Source organism: Octopus sinensis, linkage group LG17 (assembly GCF_006345805.1).
Source record: "Octopus sinensis linkage group LG17, ASM634580v1, whole genome shotgun sequence".
Lineage (NCBI taxonomy): Eukaryota > Metazoa > Mollusca > Cephalopoda > Octopoda > Octopodidae > Octopus > Octopus sinensis.
In genome coordinates, this window is record NC_043013.1 from 13,191,542 (window position 1) to 13,213,401 (window position 21,860).

The window sequence follows — 21,860 nt, forward strand, 5'->3', positions numbered from 1 at the left end:
ATATATATATTATTATCATTATTATTATTATTATTATTATTATTATTATTATTATTATTATTATTATCATTATTATTATATTATTATTATTATTTCTATTTTTGAGATCAGTTATTTTATGTCACTTTGAAAAGTATATCTATCAAACAAGTGACTAGTGTCGCCATCTCTAGCCAAACAGTTATTCTATGTTGATGAAGGGAAATAAACCTGAAAGCATTGATACATAGATATTGCTCTGAGCTGAGTGAGGACACTAAGCTCCCTTGTTTGAAAGGGAATAGTGCGTCATTAGCCAGCTGGAGACCATGTTTCCTGTGGCTAAATAACAGTAACATTCGTCCAAATCAGGATTGTCACATTATGTTCGTAAAAAATCTTTACACACACACACATATGCATATATATATATATATATATATATATATATATATATATATATATATATATATATATATATACATCATTGTCACCATCATCATTTAATGTCCATTGTCCATGATGGCGTGAGTTGAACGGTTTTATCAGTGCTGGCAAGCTGGAGAGTTGCATCAGATTCCAGTCTGATTTGGCATGTTTTCTACAGCTGGATGTCCTTCCTAACACCAACCACTTTACAGAGTGTGATGGGTGCTTTTACGTGGAACTGCACAAGCATGTTTACCTGGCACCAGCACAGGACTCTTGTAGAACACTCGTCTCTTTCGGGGGAAGCGACTTCATCACTTCTGATGAGGGGGGAGGGGGGTCTTCCTAAGTACAATAAGGTGCCAGGCATCTAGGTCCTTTGTTATCTCGTCTGAAAATTTAAACCTCCTGAGGTCATTCTTCAGTACTTCATCCCATGTGTACCTGGTCCTCCCACTTCCACGTGTTCCATCAATTATAAGAGATCGACACTTCTTTATGGAGCTGTCAGTATCCATTTGCATCATATGACCAAACCAGCACACTCTTTGTCTTGTGTAATCCATCTAATTCTTCTTATGCCTAACTTCTCTCTCAAAACACTAGGACTGATGAACATGTACACTTATATTTTACATCCAGTGGGGCATACTTGCCTCATTCCTCTCAAACCTTCACATGTCCTTTGCATTTAAGACCCACATCTCACTACCATGTATTTACTCTCCATGTACACGCATCATACAGTCTACCTTTTACTCGGAGAGAGAAACCTTTCCTAGCCAACTGAGGTAAAATCTCACTGAATGTCCTCCATCCTATTCATATTCTAACCATCACACACTTTGTGCATCCCCTCACAACTAATTTGATCTGATAGGCATCAGAAATTACTACTTCTAACAGGCCTCCACAGCATTTGGAAGAATCAATTTCCTGAGTCTCAGTAATTTTTATGGATCCTGTACATCTTCTATATACAAACACGTCTGCCTCCAATAAACTTCCTATTAATCTACTGCACCTCATGTGTGGTCCATTGCTTACACTGAGTGCAGCATATGAAGTTCTTGCCTACACTTTTCCTACAAATCGAGCAGGGCCACCTACCTGAAGTGTGTAGCGTCCTGACTGTTTTCTCGCTTACTAAGATCTTAGTCTTTGCTAAGATTACCGTAAATCCTTTAGTTTTCAGGTTTTGCTACCACACTTGTAATTTCTCTTCCAGCTCTGATATGGAATCTGCTATAAAGGCAAGATCACCAACATATAGCAACTCCCAGGGGTGGTCGGTTTTGAATTCCTTTGTTATGGCATGGAGGACAATGATGCAAAGGAGGAGACTGAGGAATGTGCCTTGATGAACACCAACCTTTACATCAATTCTTCACTATACTCGTGGTTAACTCTCACCTTACTAATAGCATCTCTGTACTTAGCCTGTGCAGCGTTCCCAAGCCACTCATCTATCACTCAATTCCTCAGAACCCACCATATTACACAGCAGAGTATTCTATCGAAGACTCTGTCTAAATCAACCAATGCCAAATGTATTAGTTTATTCTTAGCTAAGTACTTCTCTTGGAGTTTTCCTGACTAAGAAAATAACATCGGTAGTGCTTCTTCCCCGGAAGAAACCAAACAGCATTTAGTCTAGGCTAATTCAGCTCCTAATTAATAGGGCTATAATTCTCTTCGTAATTTTCCTCGCCTGGTCTAGGAGTGTGATGCCTCTATAATTGCTTCTATCTAAAGCATAACCCTTACCCTTGTAGCAGCTAACAATAAAGCTGCTATGCCAGTCACTGAGCATTACACCCTCCTGAATGACCTGACTAAATATGTGGGTGACAAGTCCATATCCTACCTTACCGGATAATTTGAGTATCTAGTCAGTAATTCCGGATGGACCAGTTTACATGCCTTTAATTGCTTTCTGTACCATACTGCTGTTGACAAGGATAGCTGGCCCTTCTGTTGGGTTCATGTGTGGGAGATTCCTTTATCCTATTCATTCTCCGCATTCACAACTCTTGCATAGTAACTTTTCCATGTATCCTTCTTGTTCACATTATCCATCCATACACACGTCTCTCCCACATTGTCTCGATTCTTTCTGGCTCATTGTCTAGCAATCCAGAACATTTACAGTCTCTAGTCTTTTCTACTTCTACCCTTGCTAGATACCTGATGTTTAGCTTTCTGATATGATTCTTTGCCACCCTTTCTTTTCCACTCTCTCTAGACCCATCTCTTCTGTTTTATGGCCATGGCAATGTCACTATTCTACACCACATATATCTATCATCATTGGTCTGGATGAGGCTTTGTCACCAACCAAAAACTTGGTCTGTTGCTCTTCCGTAGGAACTTCCAGTTGTTCTCTGTGTCATGTCTTTGCCGCTTCTTCTTTCTCAACAAAGGCCTCATTAAGGACATATCTAAATTTTTGCCCTCTTGGAGGATCCTTAAGCTTCTACAACCTTTTTTTGATATTGGCTTGTGTCTCTGGATCTTTCTGTCCCAAAGCCTGAAGTCCCAAAGCCTGTACATTCTTCACCTTGATAAGATTTTGCATTTATGAGCATATATCTATCCCTGTGTCTGGTGAGGATGTAGTCAATCTGACTGGTGTAACCCCCAGATTGATAAATGGTTGGCTGGTTTTCTGAAGTTAGTGTTACAGACCAGTAAGCCATGAGCATCACAAAACCCCAATAGCCTTGTCTCCTCCTTATTTTCGGTGGTTGGTGTTAGGAAGGGCATCCAGCTGTAGAAACACTGCCAGATCAGACTGGAGCCTGGTGCAGCCTCCTGGCTTCCCAGACCCCGGTCGAAGCGTCCAACCAATGCCAGCATGGAAAACGGACGTTAAACGATGATGATGATATATATATATATATATAACAAGGGCAAACAATATCAATCATACATATCAATCAGAGTGTTTTCCAACATGTCCATTGAATTCTACTCTCATGAAGAGAATGTCGCTGTCTTTCATCGTCGAGGTAGTCGTTAGAAGGGATTCGTAGAAGTGGTCCTTCTGAGTATCTGCGAGTTCCGCGTGTGGAAATAACTAACAATTATCTCAAACAAGGCTATTCTTAGCTTAATAATCCTATCACATACCCTGACTACCTCGATCACCTTATCCATCCATTTCTCCACTGGTAGAATACCTACGCCACCTATGACTTCATTGTTGCCTACTCTGAAAAATGTGCATCTATGCCCTTTGCTCATAAGCAGTCTAGCTGAGGATCCCCTTCATCATACCTCTTGGGTACAACATACATTTACATGTTTCCACTTAAGCATCTCGACTATCTCGCCATACCAACCTTTCATAGTGCCAACATTGATTGTGATATCTCAGAGCTTCTAGAAATGGGAAGAAGGTTGGGGAAATATTCTGAAAAGAAAAATATTCCTTCTGAAAAGAAAAACATTTTAAGGACTAAAGGCCAGGAGGCTGCTGGTCCCTGTGCTTAGTTTCAAAAATATCACAATTACAGTTTCAATTTCCTTTAGTCCAAGAAATCCTTAATGGGTACGCATATACATTACAACTAGTTTGGCATTATATGCCTATCAATAGAAATAGCGAGGGAGGGACGATGATAGATGGATAGAGACAGAGAGAGTGAGAGAGAATGTACCCGTTGAAAAGGCAAAAGAAAAGGGAATACACACACACACACACACACACATCTATATATTATATATATATATATATATATATTCATACATATATAGACGCACTTACGAAGCTCAGGGCTAAAAGCAGAGAGTAAAGGCTTCATATTAGCTGCTCAAGACCAAAGCTTATTAACCTGGAACTATCAAGCCAATGTGATAAAAAATGGAACTGACCCAAAATGCCAATTCTGTAATGATGAGATTGAAACTATAGACCACCTAATCTTAGGGTGTAGAGTCTTAGCACCTGTAGAATATAAAGCAAGACATGACAGAGTCAGCCAGTATTTACATTGAACAATATGCCGGCATTATAAAATCAAAACCGCTGACAAATGGTATAAACACCATCCTGAAGCTGTGACTGAGGGAGAAAATGTGTCGATTCTATGGGACTTCACCATACATACTGACAAAACTATAAAAGCTAATAAACCGGATATTATTATAAAAGATCAGACAAAAAGGATGTGTTTATTAATTGACATGAGTATTCCTTGCGATCAGAATATAGCGGCGAAAGAATTTGACAAGATCAGTAAATATAAAGACTTGCTAATAGAAATTGAAAAAAATGTGGCATCTCAAGGCGGCTACTGTACCAGTGATTGTAGGATCTCTAGGAATGATAAAAAAAGATACTGAAACCTATTTGAAAATGATACCAGGCTTATCATCCCTACAGGAATTGCAAAAAATCGTATTAACTGGAACGGCTCATGTACTGAGAAGAGCATTATCGCTGTGAAAACATCCATTCATGAATTTATTTATTTATTAATTTTTAAATACATATTTTTTACCTGTGAATTTGCATGTGTAATCTGGGAATGCATACAATGAGCTTCTCTGCCCTAGGTGTGCGGAAAACACTTGGCGAAAACCGGAAGAAAATTTGAAGAAAGAAGGAAAAAATGATAATAATAAAATGACAACAAATAAATGAGACCCCCAATATTAGGTAAATAGAGGAATTTATATATGTATAGTTTAGGACAATCAGTAAATTGTCTTAATAGGACTCAGAATGCCAGAGCTAAGCTATTAGAATAACTTTCCATATATTCAAACGTTTTTTTATTGCGTCGGTTGTCATCATAGCTGATGAGAATGGATCGTAGTTCTTAGCTCTGGCATTTGAAACTCTGAGTCCTATTATGACAACATACTGATTGTCCTAAACTATACATACATACATACATATGTTTATATATATATGGCACGTAAAAAGCACCAACCAATCGTGGCCGTTGCCAGCCTCCCCAGGCACATAAAAAGCACCCACTACACTCACAGAGTGGTTGGTGTTAGGAAGGGCATCCAGCTGTAGAAACACTGCCAGATCAGACTGGAGCCTGGTGCAGCCTCTTGGCTTCCCAGACCCCGGTCGAAGCGTCCAACCCATGCCAGCATGGAAAACAGACGTTAAACGATGATGATGATGATATATATATATATATATATATATATATAAGCAGGTCTCATGGTGTAATGGTTAGCACTCTGGACTTTGAATCCAGCGATCCGAGTTCATATCTCGGTGAGACCTTAAACTTGGCCGTTTGCCAGCTCTGTCTGGCCCCGTGTCGGTGGCACATAAAAGCACCATCCGTTTGTGGCCGTTTGCCAGCTCTGTCTGGCCCCGTGTCGGTGGCACGTAAAAGCACCATCCGTCCGTGTCCGTTGCCAGCCTCGGCTGGCCCCCGTGCCGGTGACACGTAAAAGCACCGTCCGCTCGTGGCCATTTGCCAGCTCTGTCTGGCAACCGTGTCGGTGGCACGTAAAAGCACCATCCGTTCGCGTCCGTTGCCAGCCTCGGCTGGCCCCGTGCCGGTGACACGTAAAAGCACCATCCGTTCGTGGCCGGTTGCCAGCTCTGTCTGGCCCCGTGTCGGTGGCACGTAAAAGCACCATCTGTTCGTGTCCGTTGCCAGCATCGCCTGGCCCCGTGCCGGTGACACGTAAAAGCACCATCCGTTCGTGGCCGTTCGCCAGCTCTGTCTGGCACCTGTGCAGGTGGCACGTAAAAAACACCCACTACACTCGCGGAGTGGTTGGCGTTAGGAAGGGCATCCAGCCGTAGAAACACTGCCAGATCTGACTGGGCCTGACGAAGCCTTCCAGCTTCACAGACCCCAGTTGACCCGTCCAACCCATGCTAGCATGGAAAGCGGACGCTAAACGATGATGATGATGATGATGATGATGATGATGATGATATATATATATATACAAGGGCAAACAATTCGTGAGAAGAAAAATGTAATTCTCGAAAATTAATTTGCTTAGACATTATTAATTTTGTCATCATCTGGAATGACTATTATAAAAAGGATAATAACAGAATCAATAATATAGGCGATTGCAAGCCTTGAAAAAGCATTAAATAGCTGAAGGATTATAATTAGAATTAAGTTATCATCAGTGTTAATTTTTGGCAATTTAAATAAGAGTTTTCACTGTTATTTCCAGCAGACAGACATACATATATATTCTTTTATTTCTTTTATTCTTTTACTTGTTTCAGTCATTTGACTGTGGTCATGCTGGAGCACCACCTTTAGTGGAGCAAATCAATCGCAGGACTTATTTTTTGTAAGCCTAGTACTTATTCTATCGGTTGCTTTTTGCCGAACCGCTAAGTTATGGAGACATAAACACACAAGCATCGGATGTCAAGTTATGTTGTGGGGGACAAACACAGACATACACACACACTCACATATATATACGATGGGCTTCATTCAGTTTCTGTCTACCAAATCCACTCACAAGGCTTTGGTCGGCCTGAGGCTATAGTAGAAGACACTTGCCCAAGGTGCCACGCTGTGGGACTATATATATATATATATATATATATAGCTGAAATTTATAGAAAAATAAAGACGATGACAGGTGTATGAAAAACAAGCAAGTGTATTAATTTGAAGAACGGGAAAAATAAAAAGTCTTTTACGTTTCAAGCCTACGCCCTTCAACAGAAGAGAATAAAAGAAATTAAACAGAGAGAGAATGAAAAGAGCTTGTAGAATTCAGCAAATCAACATGGACCAGGTGTATATCCTGGGTGTATCAACAAAATTGTCCAAACTTTGGTTTCAAACATTTGATTCATAGAAATGACATTTTCATAAATAATTAACCATAGCTCAGTATTCAAAGCTCATAGATGATTCGAGTAAAGATCGAATAGAAACTTCAAGATTTATTTTGAGGTGCCAAAGATATGCCTAGCTGAAATCCTACCTGTTCGGCATCAAGATTTGCTCCTCTTTTGGCGATGACTTCCTCAACACTCTACCGAACTGCACTATAAGCTCTCTTAATGAATTCCTTAGCAATGCTCTCCTCCCATGGATGTTTTGCAGGTGTGCAGTTACTGTGAATCTTTACACAAACTTTTTCTTATCAGTTCATCCCAGATGCTGACGTCTAGATGGTTCAAATCCTTAAATCTGTTCTCAAGCTCATCCCTGAGGAACTTTCCAGCCACTGTACTTGATAGACAAGGACATGTAAACTTGAAATCCTTAGCGATCTTGTTGGGGTTTCCCTCTTGATTTGTCTCAGGATATTAAGAAAGAATCCAGGTTTTTACATCTTTCAAAATCTGAACATAACAAACTCCTGTCAGTCTTCTCAAACATGATCAGTTGCATTTTCATGCCATCAGAGGCCGCATGGGCGAAAAGCATCATCTTAGTAGCGTTTTGCACCAAAAAATGACACTTTTGGCTCTCTCTCCTGAGGAGCTGAAGCCAAAACGTGGTTGTTGCTTGTTTGTATGCTTATCTTGGGTGAAAATCTCATTTGAGCAAAGCTCAATCTAGGGTTGTGTTTCCCTTTGTTCAACATGATCTTCACTCTCTCCAACCTTCTAACCTTTTGTCCCAGAGTAACAAGGTACCTCACAGGTCTCAGTACTACTTCCTTTTCAAGTCTTTTATCACCACTCTTGGAAATTTCGTAGCCGAAAATCCACTCTTATGTGCCAAATGTCTTATGGATTGAGATGGATCTCTTCTGACCGATCTCTTCAGGTCCAGATTAAAATGATGATCTCTTTTGTAGTTATGACATCCTGATCCAGTTCTCCTCCTCCTCTATACCCACATTTTCAAACTTATTCACAATTCTTTTGTTGGTTCTTAAATGGATTTTGAAGATGGAAGCCAGAGAATGAATATTGGTACCATTACTGAAGGCCTGGATGATCTTAGTCCTCTCAACATTTCTCATTTTGGAAGATATACTGAGGCTGGCACAAAACTATTTCAGCCTGTTCTCTTTCTTTGCAAAATATCTCAGGGAGTAATTGAATGATTCTTACAGAAACTGGTGTCAGTATGACCAGTCGTTTCATCTGGAAAACATAGTAAATTGCAAATTGGTTAGTTTATTGGTTTTCTAAAGTTTTAAGGATTTGTGTGCGTAACGATTGTATATGTATATATATATATATATATCAAATAAACTAGCTAGTTAAGAAAATCTCTATCAGAGATAAAGCGGTATTTATACTGGGAGTTTACCACCACCTAAATACAGGTGTTCTCTTGGAACCGACGATACTGCTAGTTTAGCTCCAGCTTGTTATTCAATGCACTCTGCACTTGATGTATATTGCAAGAGTGGAGATAGCTCCCTACTATTTTAGCCCCGAGATTACTAGGCCGTATGGTTTGGACCTCCTTATGGTTATCCTTGGTGATGTATACTCATCTGCGAGACATAGCAGTAGTTCTCCCCTTCTCACAATATATAGAAAATTTACTGCTCAGTGTAAAATCTGCTTTCATTTCTTATATGCATTTTCTTAACTTGCTAGTATGCTTCTTGCAAAATCAGATACTGCATGTCACACCTTTTAAACACCCCTGTTTCAGATGGTGATAAACATTACATAAACATTACTTCTCCCTCTTTCTTTCTCTCTCTTTCTTTTTCTCTTTCTCTCTCTCTCTCTCTCTCTCTCTCTCTTTCTCTCTCTCTTTGTCACTCTGTATATATCTACACACACACACATATATAATTGAAGAAATTGAAGTCATGAAAAGGGAGTACTGTTGGACATTTGTTTGTTATTCACTACATAGTTCTCCAAGGATACAAGTATTTAATTATGCAACTGTTTGCTTGCATAAAGAGATCTAGTTGTGTTTCCTCAGGCGGTATACAAGTATTATCTCCGTTAGTTTAAAATCTTCTACTTCAAGGCCATTCTTTCTCTTTGTAGTAGTTTGAATTTGGTTGTGGCTGAGAACCTCATGGTGTGAACTCTGATATCATGTTTGTCCGACTACTATTAAGGGTAGTGTGTGACACAGGCTAAACCTTCAGTGGTATTGACTTCTGTTTGGCTGTATTTCCTATTTGTTCTGCATGGTTGGCTGCACATGTGAATTTACCACTATGACCTTTAGTAGTCATTGGTCAGATACATACACACATACACATAGAGAGAATCACACATACATTCACACACACAAATCTACTTATATATTCCCATATATAAACTCACTGAGTAGATGATGAAAGGCTGAGACTTCTCACGATTTGCTAGGCTTGAAAAAAACATGTCAAGCAAAGTAAAATCGTGGTCATCCATACATACAGGCATGTCCTGTACGACCATGACTGTCCCTTCACATTCTTATGCCACATATACTCTATCCCCTCTGTGCTACTTATACACTTCCCTGCCACTGTTCCATATAGGTAAACCCCCCTCTCTCTCTCTCTCTCTCTCTCTCTCTCTCTCTCTCTCTCTCTCTCTCTCTCTCTCTACACACACACTATTTTTCTCTCTCTCTATTTCTCACACTCACACACTTACTATCTTTCTCCCTCTCTCTCTCTCTCTCTCTCTCTCTCTCTCTCATCTCACTACCCTTTCTTGTCATATTGGGTTACCAAGTATGTCCTCTGTGGTAAGACTGCTATCCCTGTCCTTCTATCATAATCCAACTTCTCCCTCTCTAAGCTGAGATATTCTTGTTTTGCAAATTATTTGGAAACCCCATAGATGCTGGTGCCACATAAAAAGCATTCGTGCTAGCTCTACCTCAAAATCATTAATGTCTGCATCACATAACAGGCACCCATGCCAGTGTCACATAAAAATGCATCTGTACCAGCCCCATGTAAGGGAGCATCGATGCTACCACCATGTAAAAAAAGCCACGTATTTTGGTCTCTTTATTATAGGATTAAAAATACGTATTAAGAGTCAAAAAAGATGTTTGATATGTTCCCTCCAAAAATTATCATTTAAAGAACTTGAAGGTCTCTAATGACCATGTAAATTCCAGGAACAAGGTTTCTTCTTTACATCTGCATTTCAAAAAATGCATCTCAGCAGAAATTAAAGATAGACCACTGGACACATCATAAACCATTCCAATTTGATCTGTGCAATTGTTATATGAATAATGTTTGTTGTAACATTGGTTATCTCCCCTGTGCTTTCCTCTCTGCATTCTTTCTTTCTGCCTTTTTCTAAATGAGCGTTCGTATTCAATTGTCAACTGCTTTGAATGCAACTGAATAAGTGTCTTGTTATTACCAGCTTGAAAAGTGTTGAAATAAATTAATATTTCAACCAGGAAACCCTGATTAGTTTTATTCCATAAGAGTTGGGGTTTTATTATACTAATAATTTCTTTACTTTCTTAGCTGATTGAGTGCTGTATGAATTGTTGAAGCCTTACTATAATATATATATATATATATGCACATGCACACACACACAAACATATAATAATATAGTAATATAATCCTTTTACTTCTATCTTCCCTGCTGGCATGGGTTGGATGATCCAATATATGAATTCAGATGAATATTGTACTTATGTTGAGGCACCAGAACTTAGTACGGTATTATCCATACAATTTCAAAATAAGGTGATTAAAATCAAAATAAGCAACAAGGATATCCACAGGTAATGCAGTACGATCGTATAAAACAACCAAGATGATAAGTACTATTAAACATCATCATTATCATTTAAACATCTATTTTTCTGTGGTGACACATTGTTGCATAGGTCAATTCTATTGTATATCACAAATCCTGTTGACCCTGCATAATTTTATTTGTTAAACCCTGCATTCTCATGTCACAGTTCACCATTTCTTCCAGTACCTCATAATTAGTTATACTCTTCTCTATATACCTCCATTTTCTCAGCCAAACCTCTCAATGTATAAAATGCATCAAAGACAAAGTGGGGTTAACATACAATGACTTTGTTGGCTTTGAATGAGCCATATTTCTTTAAGCTATATTCTATTATGAATATGTTATATGGAATCACCTTATGCGGGTTATTCAGAAATCTTATGGAATTATTAGATCCAGTTCCAAATATTAGCAGCCTGATAGAAAGAAAGTTGAGAATATTAGTTTTAAAAGGTCTAGCAAGACTGGAGTTGCAACTTATTTTCATGGGAGCTACAAAATATTCAATAACAGGATCATTCAACTGTTTTCTATACTCATTTTCCATTCTTTTTAGCCATTTTTTAAAAGTATATGAGAGATACTGTATACATTTCATAATCTGACATAGCTTACAAGTTTTAAACAGTTATTTAAATTGATTGAAATTCTGTTTTCATCATATTTAAATTGGTTGAAATTCTGTTTCAACCCAGATGATTTCATTCATTCATTCATATTCCATCCATTCATATTCCAGTGTACCATACTAAAAACTATAAATAAGATTAAAAGAAATCATGTGTCTTTGTTAATATGGATTGGATTATCACCACCAGATAATCATGTCTCCATTCTTGTTTTTCACTACTAGTATTCACTTATGTCTTCAAGGTATAATTTGTTGTAAAATTTGAGACTCCATGTTATAGAATTAATGTTAAACGGAACTCCATCATTCCTTCAAACATTCAAATTACATCTTTTTTTTTATTTATTTCAGGATATAAAGAAATGGATGCAGAAAAACATAAAATTGAGGTAATACAAAAAATACGTCCCTGGTTTTCAGTTGTGGTATATAGTGAGTTGAAAAACTTTGATCAGCTGAAATCATCCCAGTACTTAGTAGACAACTTCTTCTAAAGATGTCAATAAGGGAGATAACTCTTAAGCTTACGTGTTGATTTTCATATGTCTCTTTTTATATGCTTGAGAGATACTAATAATGGGAGGCCATTGTTAGCCAAGATACTGGTAGAGTATCTTGTGTCTCCCATTATAAATTTAAATCCAGTCAAAGTATCAAGTTGAAGACAAAGTGAGATAACAAATCTGAATAACATTTATTTACAGGCTCGAAGTTTGGCTCTCATTAACCATCACTAGCGCAGTATATCGTCTGCCATGTTGTATGTGTGAGATAGTGGGTTGCTGCTAGTGAGACGAGCTGATTCTAGCATGAGAGGCGTGTGGGATCAGAGAATGAACATGCTCAAGAGCTGTCTTATATAGGTGTCCTTCAGGAAAGGCTTACTGTCTCATTGTGTATGCCCACCGGAGGTTTGTGAGATCTCGCTTTGGTCTTGAGCAGCTAACGGCTGCCAGTGAGAGCTCAATATGGTGTGTCTGTCACTCAATATTACAAAAATCGATTCCAGGTGAGAATGTGATCGATAAAGCCATGGGAACGTGCATTTGTATGCGCAAGTACATCAGCTGTTGCGATCAATACTACATGCATGCGAGAAAAATGCATGTGCAGTTTGTGCAAAAAAAAACGGCTGGCTTGAAATAATGCCACAAAATGGGATGGTCGGACAAGTTGTTTTGAGAAAATTTGGTTTAAATGTTTCACGACTCAGCACCATCCATTGAACGGAGGGTCAGGGCGTTTTGCTCATGTATATATATATATATATGTATATTGGCAGGGCTGGCCTGCTAGGTAGCCGGCCAGAATGCTAGAAATAGATCATAAACGATCAAACTACAAGGGAAATTCTCTAGAGGAAGAATTCAGCGAACACCAGAACCAAATTTGGCGGGCAGGACATATGAAAAATTAAATAAAAAACAGACTTAAATGCATACCTCGGTTTCGGTCTTAACAAAAGAATTACTTGCATAATTCAAGTGTCCGTGACTTCTTCAGTACATTCGGTCCTCGAGATGCAAACTGCAAGACTAACCCCAGCTCTCTGTGTCAAGACAGACACGTGCTTAGTCTTACTGATTACATCGGGAATAAAATTTCAAATGTCTTGGTTCCGGCGCGCTAAGAGACTCCTGAAGCGAAGGGCTGCAGTGAATAATTCACTGCGGGTAAAGCTTACTGCTAGGGAACGTATTTATTTAAATATTTAAAAATTGAGGGAGATAAATTAATTCTCGAGGACCGAATGTACTGAAGAAGTCACGGACACTTGAATTATGCAAGTAATTCTTTTGTTAAGACCGAAACCGAGGTATGCGTTTAAGTCTGTTTTTTATTTAATTTTTCATATCTCCTGCCCGCCAAATTTGGTTCTGGTGTTCGCTGAATTCTTCCTCTAGAGAATTTCCCTTGTAGTTTGATCGTTTATGATCTATTTCTAGCATTCTGGCCGGCTACCTAGCAGGCCAGCCCTGCCAATATACACATATATTTGAATTTTCTCTGACTCCTCAGATTTTTTGAATGCTGGACTACTGGTTTTAAATTGATATTAAAATTAATATTAATTATCTCCCTCAATTTATATATATATATATATATATATATATATATATATATATATATATACTTAATCATATCGAAGGGAAATGGAAATTGATAGAAATTTTCACTTCCAGCGGTTTAGCGTGTAAAAATTTAGTCCAAAGACTATGTACTACTCATAAAATATAGTGTACATTTAAACACATAAGAAATCCACCCGTGGGATTCAACACACTAGAAAGAACAGCTAGGTTCCATAACCACAAAATTAGGGATAAAATTCGACTGGAACAAAATGAAAAAATAAAAACTTTTACCATCTAGTTTCCTGGACCAATTGGTTTCTGATTTGCCTCATGTTTCATATATTTAATCTAAGGTGTACCTGTTGAAGAAGATTTCACCTAGCGAATATTATTTATTTGCTAAACTAAAATCAGAAACCAACCAGACCAGGAAACTAGATGGTAAAAGTGTGTGTATCAATGATATCCAGGTAGGGTTACAAGTGACTAACTAGCTCTTAGACGCAGAGGCTATTTTAGTAGTGGTAGAAAAGGCAAAGAGAAGACACAGCACATTGGTGTATATTGGTGACTTCATGCCAGTCAATTGAGTAACCTTTTTCTGGATGTTGCCTTATGATACCTGTATGTGTAGCAGAAGCACCATCCCAGATGTAGAATCACTATTCGACTGTGTACCCCATTTTCTTCATTTACTTCTGACGGTAAAATAACTTCTTGTATTCCTTTCAGTTTATTTAAAATTAATCATTATTTTATTTAACTAAATTAAAAAATGTTTACTTCCATGAATGGATTTATGTATCTACATCTGTGGATCTTTGTATCTTTCATTGGAGTTGTTCTTTCTCTCTTGATATTGTTATTTTCCTTTTTCTACCTTCCCCATCACAACTTTATTTCAGTTGTTCATTTGGTTTCTGTTTATCTTTGATAGAAACGCTACAGATAAAGAGCCATCAAAACCCTGTGATGCATTTGGTGAGGTAAAGTTTCCAGAAGATGGTTGGAATATTGCAAAGGTAATTGCTTTTAATGTTTTTCTTTTTAATTTTTATTGCTAACGTTTGTCAGTAGAAATTTTATTGAATAATTAGTTCATGATTTTGCCAAAGAATTTCAATAACAGCAACAATTTACATGCATTTTTTAAAATATATTTACATACCTTTTCCTTTTCTGGTACAGTTGGCTCCTATTTTTCCTATTGGTGAGTAATAATGGATAGCAGTACACTTGCACTTAATGATTCTGAAAAGAAAGAAGTGTAAAGGTGACATCGTTAAAGGTTCATATATGTGGAGATGGCATGAAAGAAAGGTCTTTCAAATATGGACTCAATAGAGGGACTAGTAATTCTAGATGGTAGCAGTATCATAAATAAAATACTGAAGAATATAAAAGCAGGAAAAACTCCATGAACCATTAGGAATGACTGCTATAATGTTTAAAATACTTTGCAGTGTGGGTTATGGCTTAGTTACTTGTATAGTCAATCAGATTATACAGGAAAGTGGTCTGCCCAGTGACAGGCATTACATTATTACAACCGACTATCACAAGGATAAAGAAGATACTAGAGAAAGGTAATCACAGAAGTATCAAATAGCTGGACAAAGTTATGGGAACAACTACAGCTCAAATAATTAGAGAAAAAGTTACACTAGACGAGATATAGTTTGGTTTTTTATTAGGGTCAAGTACTAGAGAAGTTTTGTTCTTTTTTAGTGAAGTAACTGCTGCAGAAGCATTTAGTTAAAAGTAAGCTGCTCTACTGAACATTCATTGACCTGCAGAAAACCTTTGACAGAGATCCTTATTCTATGATGGTAGTTACAGAGGGAGATAGCAGAAGACAAATGGCTTGTGATAGCCACACAAACCCTGTATAGAATGGCTGTTAGAAATAAATTCCACGCAGTGTCCTCAGTGAAAACTATAGAAACACAGGAGTTGCATAGTATCACAGACAGTTTAATAGAGAAAGTAAACTTCATATGCAGCTGATGCACATGCAAAAACAATTCTATATGTACATGGGAAATAGATTTTGTGAAATGCCCAGGATGATCCTTAGACAGAAAAGATAGTTATTATTACATAGCAGTGGAGAATATTGTTCGGAAATTATAACGACTAGAATAAAAATTAGGCTGGAGAAATTTGAAGGAGTTTTACCTTTTGTTGGTAACAAAACATTTCTCTCATAATGAAAAACTGATGATATGATGATTATGTACGAACGACAATGCTACATAGTAATGAGATGTGGACTCTAAACACAGTGGATATGCGAAGATGTATAAAATCTGTGTATATGAACAATAATGTACAAACATATTGAGAAAAATGCGAGCAGAAAAGGAATCGATGTTTTGTTCAAGAGAGAAAACTGTATGAATATGTTCATGGATGCTTTTGGGTGAGGTTAGCTGTATAACGAAATGCTGGTTACTGAAAATCGAGGGAACTTGTGGAAGAGGGAGATTGGGGTTGACATGAAATGAAATAGTGAAGGCTGATTTTAGAACTTTAAATTTCACAGAGATGACAAAGAGGACACCTGACCATATGCGGTGTTTGAGAAGGCCACACATCTTGACTAAACAAAGGTTCTAGAATCATAATGTCTATATATACTCTACCACTACCTCACTTAAATTCTTCATAAAACTTTCATCCCCTTCATTTTCCTATCATTGCTCTCTCCATCACTTTCCTAACTGCAGTATTTTGCTGCTATAGTTAACTGGGGAAAATAAATGTATATATCATCTACTCTTCTGTGATATCAGTTATCTTTCTTACTACCAAAAACTGCTTCATTTTATGTTGATGCTTCATTCTTAACATTGTCCCTCTCCACTCTTATTTTACACTGAGTATCCCCCACCTTTTCAATGCTATCAAATTACCTTTCCTTTTCCCTCTTCACTGAACCAATTTCCCTCCACACTACATCTTACGCTCCACTTGAGGGGGTCTTGTACTGCAAGTTACTTGGTAACCTCATGGTTGCTGCAGTCACGTAAAGAGCACCCAGTACACTCAGTAAAGTGGTTGGCATTAGGAAAGGCATCCAGTTGTAGAAACCATGCCAAAATAAACTGAAGAGCTTGGTGTAGTCTTCTAATTTGCCTGTCCCCCTCAAATCGTCCTACTCACACTAGCATGGTAAATGGACATTAAATGATGATGATGTTAATGATGTTATATACATATGTGTGTGAGAGCATGCTGCATGTGTGTGTGTGTGCGCGCATGTGTGTGTTTGTGTGCGTGTATGCATGTAAATGGGGGCCCTGGAAATAGTCTTTTCACACTTTAAGAGGTTTCAGGCATGTGCATTACTTTATATATATATAAGCTACAAGGATATCCAGAGGTAATGCAGTACAATCGTTTCAAGCAACTCCATTTAATTCAACAATGCAATCATTACATCAATTTAAATGCAGAGCAATCCTCAGCTGCATTAAGACATAGAATTTAATTAAACTAAAATAGATGGACATATTAATATAATTTTACCTAAATTTTCCTGGAAGGTAAAGAGATAGATAAAAAACATGATGTTTTCACTTCAGCTACAAAGGTATCAGGAAGAAAGACTAATTACAGATTTGCTTGTCATTGTTTTATGGGTTCAGTTTTAATTTATAGACTAGTTTATCACAAGGAGCAGTGCCTGTTAGGAAGGAGGCTGAGGGAGTCGACAGAAATCATAGTAGGTATAGTCATAAAAAACTGTCAAGATTTATTTGAAGCAATATCATGAGATTTGCTAATTTAATTAAATTCTGTGTCTGAGGATTGCTCTGCATTGAAATTGATGTAATGATTGCATTGTTCAATTAAATGGAGTTGCTTGAAACGATCGTACTGCATTACCTCTGCATATCCTAGTTGCTTGTTTTGATTTTAATCACCTTATTTTGAAATTGATGGATAATACCGTACTAAGTTCTGGTGCCTCAACATAAGTACAATATTCATATGAATTCATATATATATATATAGAATATAATGAATGTCAGGAGGCATGAGATGGCTATATTTATTTCACCAGTTGATATCTGTAGGATGATGATTGTTTTCCAGTCAACATATTATGATAAATAATTATTACAATAAAATCAATGTCCAATATTCAATGAAATTGTTGCTTGAATTGTCTTAACTTCATCTGAGAAAGGATAAAACCTATAACTTCTCAATTATTTAACGTCAAATACCACAATCTCTATATTATGGATACATACAATAAAACATTACAATAAAATTTATTCACTAAATTGCTTTTTCCCATTATATTAAACATTAGATTACGTAAATCTGTTTTTTATTTCTTTTTCACTCGTACAGTTTGTCCGTGTGGATCACCAAATCTCTATGGAAACTACAATTAATTTGATAAAACGCCTATGGTATTTATCATTGCCAAACTTACTTATTTCTGTGATTGGAGAAAGACAAGACTTTCAGTTGGATCCATTTGTTAGAGAAGCTCTTGGGCGTGGTTTGGTTAAAGCTGCACAAATCATAGGTATAAAGTTTTATTTAATAATAACAACGACAACAATAATCTTTTCTATTATAGGCACCAGGCCTGAAATTTTGGGCAAAATCGACCTCGGTGGAATTTGAATTCATAACACAGCGGTAAACGGAATACCACTAAGCATTTCAACCGACGTGCTAACGATTCTGCCAGCTTGCCGCCTTTACAACAACAACAACATCAATAATAGTGAAAATGGAAACAAAGTTGGGGTATCACCATGGGAAGAGGTATGGGAACAAAAATTGGAGCAGAACTAGACAGCCTAGTCCAGTCTGTCTGGATTTCCCCCAATGATATTAAGATGGAGTTTAGACTCTCAAAATGTGCTACAATGGTGATGAGATGAGGAAAGCTTGCCAGGACAGAAGGTACAGGTTTATCAGGTGGTGAAATGATGAAGGCAAGTCAACCTCAATCCAATTATAAATACCTGAGAATACTTGAGGCAGATAGAATCAAACACAATGACATGAAGAAAAAGACAAAAAGGGAGTACCTGCGGTGAGTGAGAATAAGTATTGCCTTCAAACGGAATGCCAGAAACATAATTTCAACAATAAATTCAGGCGCAATCGCAGGAGTCTGATATGGCACTGGAATCATGAAGTGAACAGAGAGGGAGGAGCTAAAGGAGATGGACAGGAAGTCAAGAAAGATGCTAACGATGCATGGAGCCCATCATCCACGTGCAGACACTGATCACCTGCACATGAAGAGAGCCAATGGATACAGGGGACTGATAAGTGTGAAAGACTGCATCCATATCGAAATCGAGAGCTTAATGAGATACCTAGTCCAAAGTAATGAAACCTTGCTAGTGACAGTTAGGAATGAAGGAGTATTTAGAGCAGAGAAAAAAGGGAATACAAAGGAAGAAGTACAAAAATTGAAGAATTACACCAGAAGGGACTACGCAATCAATTCCATGTAGCCATAACAGAAGTTGCTGGAAAAAAGGTGGGACTGGTTGATGAAAGGAACTCTAAAAGAGAAACCGAGAACACTATATTGGTAGAGCAAGACCAAAGCATCAACCTGAGAAATGAGAAAGTGTCTCCACTGTACTGCATCTGCAATAGAGTAGATAAAGAGATAATAATAATAATAATAATAATAATAATAATAATAATAATAATAATAATAATAATAATAATAATAATAATAATAATAATAATAATAATAATAATAATAATAATAATAATAATAATAATAATAATAATAATCCATTCTACTATAGGCACAAGACCTGAGATTTTAGGGGAGGGGGCTAGTCGATTACATCAGCCCCAATATTTCACTGGTATTTATTTTATCGACTCTGAAATAATGTAAAGCAAAGTTGCTCCTAGTGTAATTTGGATTCAGAACGCAGAGACGGACGAAATGCTGCTAAGCATTCCATCCGGCGTGATAATGATTCTGCCTGCTCACTCGAAAATTAAGGTTGGTGTGGTGCTCAAAACTGACTGGGTGGAATAAAATCCAAGCAGGTAATACATGAACGATAGCATCACATCAGTATGGAGCTGGAATTATAAAATTACAAAAAGAAAGAACTGATGAAAATAGATATGAAGTGAAAAGAATGTTGACAATGCAAGAAGCCTACTACCCTGGGAGTGAGACCGATAGGACGTACTTTTACAGAAGAAAGGTTGGATGAGGTTTGATCAGTTGCCAGGATTTTATCTTAGCAGAGGAAAACAGCTTATTGTGATACATAAAAATGCCGTAGGCCCATTGTAGAAACATGCGAAGGAGGCTGATGCCATTAAAACTGAGAAACGTGTCAAGAAAGAAAAATTTATAGGGAAAGAAAACAGCATGGCTGGAAACAAAAGTGTACGTTCAGTTTGCCAGAGATACGAACGCCAAGACAGATACAGAAGATCGATGATATCGGTGAATAGTTGTAACCTGAAAATATAGACAGAAGCACTTATACACGCAGCTTAAGAACAAGTGTTAAGGACTAACTATGAGAAATGCAGAATCAACAACACTACCGACAGCAACAAAAGCAGAATGTGTGGTGAGATGAATGAAACGGTATTGCACATCGTTAGTGAATGCCCAAAATTGGTACAACTCGAATGCAAAAGACGGCATGACAATTTAGTAAGAATGATCCGTTGGAAGCTCCGTTAAAATCATGGCCAACAAAGAGCAAAGACGTGGTATAAGAAAACCCAAGAGTCACCGAGAATGAGAAGTGCAATGTCCTATGAGATGCAATGATTCAGTGTGATAACTTGACCATGCATCGGAAACTGGACATCGTTGTGGTGAATAAGAAAGAAAGAAAATGCACGATAATCGACATAGCATGTCCCAGTGACAACAGGATCAAAGAGAAAAAAGTAAAAGTAAACAACGCTGACGATTTGAAGTGGGAAATACGAAAGTTGTAGTGAATGAGGAGAGTAGATGTGATACCAATAGTAATTGGTGCCCTTGGAAATATCAGCACTCAGCTACCAATGTGGCTGAAAAAGATTGGTGAAAGTGTGAAGATAGAACACCTAGAAAAATCAGCATTGCTTGGAGCTGCAAGAATTCTACACAGAGTGACACTTTCTATTATACCCAGCAAAATAAGCTGAGAGTTTTCATCAAATAATAATAATGATAATGATTATCATAGTTTTTATCGAAAGAACATTTTGTTAAACCCAAAATCCTTAACTTCCTGTATCACTATCTTTTTATCCCTCCCTCCCTCTCTCCCCCTCTCTCTCTCCCTCTCTTTCTGATACTTTTGATGATTTTGTGATCCATACAATACTATAAACTGCACCACACTTCCTCTAATCATACAATTCACCTTCATTTCCCTAACAACATGTATGAAACTGACTCTAAATTCTAAATTCCTATTTTAACGGAAAGTGAGCTATTTTTTAATCATAACAATATAGGTTTTTTTTTGTTTGTTTTAAAGATCGTTGTGAATTAATCCCAAAATATTTAACTACCTTCATCTCTACATTTCTCACGTTCTTTCTCTCTCTCATCGATGTATGTGTTGCTCTTTTGCTTCCTCACTCAGTAACAGACTTTCCCACCTTCTCTCGTGACCAATGCACTCACCCTCTGAATTCACCACTTCCACCACCATCTCTTGTGTACAGTCACACTAGGAAGTACATTTTCTTTCCTCTCTCATTTCTCTATCTTCCCTTTACTTCCTCTTCTTCACTCATCTCTCTTGTACTTAATTGATTCAGACACGTGACATTCACCTCTCCGCCACCACCAAGACTGAAATAGTGAAATCAAATCATATCCGAATGACTGAATGGTGATCAACTTCCACAAAGTTGGGCCATTCTCGACTAAACCGGCAACACCCCCAGAGCGCACTCTGTGAGGAGGCTCTTTTTTGCTTGTTATTTGGATCTCCTGCAGGACGAAAAACAAAACTTTTCTTGGGGTGGATGAACTCTGAAGACTCAACACCCATCCAAATGATATTTGTGCATTTGTTGTACCGACGAAGGCATTACCACTTAGCATAGC

The 21,860-nt window shown here is 37.6% G+C and overlaps 1 protein-coding gene and 1 non-coding gene across 2 annotated transcripts in view; both read left to right on the forward strand.

Moving 5' to 3' along the window:
* LOC115221041 overlaps positions 1 to 21,860 on the forward strand; it is a 248,440-nt gene that overhangs the window by 152,106 nt on the left and 74,474 nt on the right. The gene's annotated exons all lie outside the window — the stretch shown is intronic.
* Trnaq-uug lies at positions 5,588 to 5,659 on the forward strand. Its single transcript has one exon. It is a non-coding gene; the product is annotated as a tRNA-Gln (tRNA).